This window comes from Thermobia domestica, chromosome 2 (assembly GCF_964235325.1).
Source record: "Thermobia domestica chromosome 2, izTheDome1.hap1.1, whole genome shotgun sequence".
Taxonomy (NCBI): Eukaryota; Metazoa; Arthropoda; class Insecta; order Zygentoma; family Lepismatidae; genus Thermobia; species Thermobia domestica.
Window position 1 is genome coordinate 145,778,617 of NC_137455.1, and position 6,000 is coordinate 145,784,616.

A 6,000-nucleotide genomic window follows, 5' to 3' on the forward strand; every position below is an offset into this window, starting at 1 on the left:
AAATTGTTCTTTGGGTTTCTTCAGGGTGTCTGAGAAGCGTAATTGGACAAAATTAATCCATAACACTTATATATTGTTATAACAACTCATTATTTTTTTGGTAAGAATCTAAATATTAGTAAATTTGCAATTTCTGTCAATTTACACTGTGCAGAATAATATATAAAATGTTCCTTGTTTAAACTATGTAGCTGCACCAATTTGAGTGCGCAAAGGCCTTGTTTGAATCAAATTGTATTTCATTTTAAATATTTTTGTATGAAACATTGTAAAACACTGTAAAAGACTTCATTGTTTAATAGTACAGTTTTCATAAATAGTAGTTAAAGAATTTTAAAAAGTCCAATATGTAAGAAGAAAGCAAATGGTTCATAATAAAAATAAGTGTACTGAAATAAATTCGTTGCTTCTTTATATTTAGTATTTATTTTTATCCATATTAGTAATCCGTAGTCATTGTTGCTAATTGTATGTTTCTGTCTAAAACCAGTGATGGTTGGCTCCCAAGCAAGAAAGAAACCCAAAATATACCTAGGTGTGTTTGTATAGACGGTTTCAGAACAACAGAACCTTGATTCTTGGAATTTGCACAGAACACCCACACTGCTCTGTCCTTTGTCAACAGGCCATAAATATAAGAAAATAATAGGCAATCTTCGATTAGAAAGAGGAAAAGAAGTTGCCAAACGTTCCCTTTTCTCCGAATTTTTTAAAAATTTAATTTATTACAAAAAGTAATAACATTATGTTCTTATTTCTCACTGTTTTTTTTTTTTTTTTCCTTGTTTCTTCTTGTACCTAATGACATCGGACATCTGGCAACATCCACCAACCACCTTCCTAACAGGGGTTGGGTTGTCCTTTTGGTCGTAGGGTGAGACAAGGCCCTTATGTTTTGAAACGGACAATAGAAGCAAAAGACTAAATTGCCGAAATATGTACGATATCGATAGAATGAACGGATGATGGTTCCTGTATCTTCATAATGACGATTCCTTTTAACAAATAAGTTTTGCAGTTTGTCCCTTTAGTTCCTGAACTCTTTGTTATTAATGATTTTAATCCATAATTTATATTCTTAGATCTGATGACTAATCATGGGCCATCCAAGAAGAGAAGAGCTACATGAAAGATCACGTGAAAGAAAATAGTGTTAACAAGATACAGTGCCATTATTTTTCAATTTACGTCAAAATATAGACGCAAGGAAGTCAACTGGGTCTAATCTTTCCCCTCAGCCCTTCCGGAACTTCACATATTTGTGCAGGGCTTTTGAATAATTTGCTTGAACAGATGAATGAAAAGAAAACTTCCACCTTACATGGCAACTATAATTACAGGTGATCATTTTATTGCGCACATCATCTGCCTTGAGCATATTGACATTGAGAATCGACTTTTAGCAATTTTTGAGTTAGTAGTTGCCCTCGTGTAACGTAGTTGTTAACGCTTTGACTTTTGGTGTGAGTGGTCCCGGGTTCGATTCCTGGTAGAGACTGTCGGAAAGGTGTAGAAGCCATTCTGAGTGAGAGTTTTCTTCATTCATATTAGACAAATGGCGGGATGGTAACTAACAAATGTTCCAGGTCGCTTCTTTCTCCATTCCTTTCTTCCACACTTCCCGGGTTGTGTGATCGTCGATGGAGGTCATCTTTCATTTTTGAAAACCTACAAAATCCTAAAATGCACTTTTTAAAATCCTAATTTGAACTTTTTGGAACCTAGAAATCCGAAGCCTAGTCATTTTGTTTATGGAACGTGTGGTGTTGTAGTGTTCGTGAACAACGTCGTTTTCAATAGCATAGCTAGTGTTTATTATCGAGGTGTACTTCGGAAGCAAGTCATGTGACTGCGTTAAAGAGCAGTTTCGTGTTAGATTTCCAGGTACATCTGTGCCAAATAACAATAACGCGAATCATCAGTCGCTTTCGAGAGATCGAGAGTGTTAACTGAGAAGAATAGGCGTTCTTCAGTATTGAAAGAAGGAAAAATAGACGAGGTACTGTCTTCCGCAAAGAAGTTCTCTTATTCTATAACTTCCACATTTTCATTAATAACTCGATTTTCTTCACATAATATTGCTTCTTTGTGCTTTTCTTAACAAAGTAGCAGTGGTTTATCCAGGATTTTGAACTTAGGGGGTGTTGAAAAAATCAGGGGGGGAGTGCAATCTTGCATTTTTTAAAAATTCATTGATGCAACGAACGATTGCATTGGATTTCCTTCCTCAGCCAGAGAGAATTAGCGTCGACTTTCTCATGCTTGGTGTGACGTCGAGATTAAATCGTTAGCAATCGATTGATCAAACGTTGTTGTGATGATCACAGCTGTGTAAAGGTCTTCCATTCAGTCTTGCCTTGCGTGCTTTCCTTGAAACTTTTATCTTGTCGAAAGTAAGTTGTTTTATTCTATTAGCACATAAAAACAAGAATTCAAAATCTTTTAAAAACCAAAATGGCAAGATTTTTAATGGTGTGTTCCTGTTCTGCATAAAGGCCCTCCAGCACTTTGTAGATAATATTTTAAATGATTTTTAGGCAGAACGAGAATTCCCGTTCTGCCTAATCTTTCGAGACGAGGAATTCTGTCCAGGGAGGGATTTCTTCAAGAGAATTTTTCTTTAGTAATTGTAACAGATTCTGTAAGAAGAATAACTATTTCTTTAAGTTTTATCATAAATTTTAGATATTATTGTACGTGTTCTCCGAAAAAATAACTAGATACTGTTCTATTATGAACAGTTATTCACATCTATATCAGTAAATATGAATGTGATTTAAAAAAAAAAAAAAAAGCTACCTGCATAGAAATGGAAAATTGATTGACTCAGTTGCAAGAAAGCCGTTTGACATTGTAGCTGAAGCGAAGATAAAATAAACTTACTTCGGTCTAAAGCACGGCCAACAAGAGATGGTCTCGGACGTTTCTTACCACATGCGGTGGGACTTGCAGCCCCTACTTTGATACCAGTGTTACCAACCACGATCACTCTGTCTTATACCATTAATTAAATTGCCACTACAGTTGCACCGAAAAAAACCTTGACACGCGAGTAGTGGCAATGTCACTGCGAGCTGTCAGAGACGTTCTCTTACTGGACGCACTATAGTATCAAGTCATTTCACAACAAAATTTTATTCAGTTTTCCAGTAGTTCACCTCCAACATGCTAAGTCTCGCAGTCAGGGGCGGCTTTAGGATTTTAATTTTGGGTAAGCCCGCTCCCTCGCGTATGAATACATATGCATATTTGATTGATTAATGCCAATAGGAAATTATTTTTACAGTAGTGGTTGATGCTGTTTATTAATTATTTACCATTAATATAAAAAGTGGAAATATATTTACTCGTTATTGTATCTTTTAGAGTTTATATATTTTTCAAAAATTTTGGGTAGGCCCGTGCCTACCTGGCCTACCCGCTAAAACCGCCGCTGCTCGCAGTACGTAAAAGTAAGGGCGCCGATCCTAGGGTGCCCGGCCTCCCCAAAACTCATGTGGGGGCCCCTTATTGTATTTATGAATATACAATATTTGGCATAATTTGAATGCAATTTGTCTTAAAATCCTCATATATATATACTTTCTGCATCTGAATGACCCTCCCCCAAATTTACAGAAATCGGCACCCTTGCGTAAAAGGTGCCACAGTTCACAGGTGCCTCAAGACATTTTTGGCCATGTATTAAGCAAACAATGCAAAAGGATGCGTAAGTCGGCCCCGATCCCCGATTATCTGACCTTTTGATTTGATTGAAACTACAAGAAACATACAAGTATTTCGATATTGATATGGATATTTTTTATTGCTGCTTTTACATTGACAATATAAATATGAAATTAGAAGTACAGATGGTGATCAGAAAAATGGAAACACCTGTAGTTGGCAACACGTCAGATGTATGGGTTGGCAGTGGTGTCGTGGCGCCCGCAGCGCCGGACCGCTGGTGGTGGTGTGTTAGGTCGGTCTCCATACTACGTCAGGCGCAGTGGAACAGCAGTGTCCAGTGGCTGCAGCAGTCGGAGGTAGTGTAAAATGGGAGACACCTCAGATTTTCAAAGAGGGCAAATTGTTGGTGCGCGGTTATGTGGAGTGAGTGTGACGGCAGTGGTTACTGTGTTAGATGTGTCGCGTGAGGCAGTGTCGAAGGTGATGACGGCCTACACAACACACGGGAAAACCACATCGGGGAAGCGGAACAGTGGGGGGAAGAAAATCATGAGTGACAGGTCACGCCGGGTATTAAAGCGCATTGTCACGCAGAACCGTCGTGCCACTGCGGAGCGAGTGACGGAGGAACTCAATCAGCACCTCCCCCACCCTGTTTCGACAATCACAGTCCGCCGCGAATTACATGACATGAACTTACGGGGTCGTGTTGCACGGGCCAAACCGCTCATCAGGGACCATAACGCTTTCGCACGCCTCAAATGGTGCCGCGACCATGCAACTTGGACCGTTGAGAACTGGAAACGTGTGATATGATCGGATGAGTCATCCTTCACCCTATTCCCAACCACGGGCCGTGTTTATGTGTGGAGAACGCCCAAAGACGCTTATGATCTGCAGTGTCTCCGCCTAACTGTGAAACATGGCGGCGGCTCGGTGATGCTGTGGGCCGCCATATCATGGTTTTCATTGGGTCCTGTGGTCACACTTAGCGGACGAATCACTGCCAACGATTATGTCGCAATTTTGGGAGACCACTTACATCCTATGGTCCGGATGTTGTTCCCGGACAATGACGCCATCTTCCAGGATGATAATGCACCCATTCACACAGCTGGCGTTGTTGCAGCGTGGTTTGAGGAACATCGGGATGAAGTTCAACACCTCCCCTGGCCCGCCCAATCCCCAGATCTCAACATAATTGAACATCTGTGGTCCGTCTTGGAAACACGACTCCGGTGACGATTTCCACCTCCATCCTCTCTCACAGAACTGGCCGATGCCCTGCACAAGGAATGGTGTAAAATTTCACTTGCTACCATTCACGACCTCTATGCCTCCATCCCACGTCCCATCAAGGCTGTTCTGAAGGCGAAAGGTGGTCCAGCACCATATTAATCTGGTAAGTTGCAATTTCGTTCAGGTGTTTCCATTTTTCTGATCACCATCTGTATATATGATACTATTGCATATAGTATCCTATAGAATTATGTATATAAGACAAATCAGCTGATAAGGTGACTTCGAAAAAGAAGTTGTGATTTAGAACACTAACATTCTTAAGAGTCGCCTTATGCATCCTCTTGCATTGTTTGCTTAATGTACGGCCAAACATGTCTTGAGGATGTGAATAGCGGCACCTTTTACGTACTGCGACTCTTAACATGCTAGAGATGTACTATTAAAATTAAATAAAATCTTGATGTGAGATAATTTGATATTATACCGAATTAAGTTTATTTTATGTTTGTTTCAGTTACAATGTCAAACGGCTTTCTTGCAACTGAGTCAATCAATTTTCCATTTGCCCGCAGGTATTTTTTTAAAAATTACATTCATCTTTACCAAAGTAGATGTGAATAACACTGCTGATTAAGAACTATATCCTCGTCATTTTTCCGAGAAGAACAAAAAGAACAACATGTAAAATTTATGATGAAACTTGAAGAGATACAGTGAAACCTGTCTTATGTTGGCCACCATCGGTTCCATCGAAAAGTGGCCAACTTAGACAGGTGGCCAACTTACAGAAAATAAGTGTGATTTGTGTATTTTTAGAATAGGATTTCTAGTATTACTTGATTGTAAAATTTTAATAAGCAGTGGCACGACAGCTACTTATAAAAACTGTATATAGAGTAATCATAAAAAATATACAGTACTGTACTAGAAAATATTACTATAGTATGCAAGAGCGCCGATTTCTCTGTAAATTTGGGGGGGGGGGATTCAGATGCAGAAGGTATATATATGAAGATTTTAAGACAAATTGCACTCAAATTATACCAAATATTGTATACTCATAAATAAAATAGGGGCCACATGAGCTTT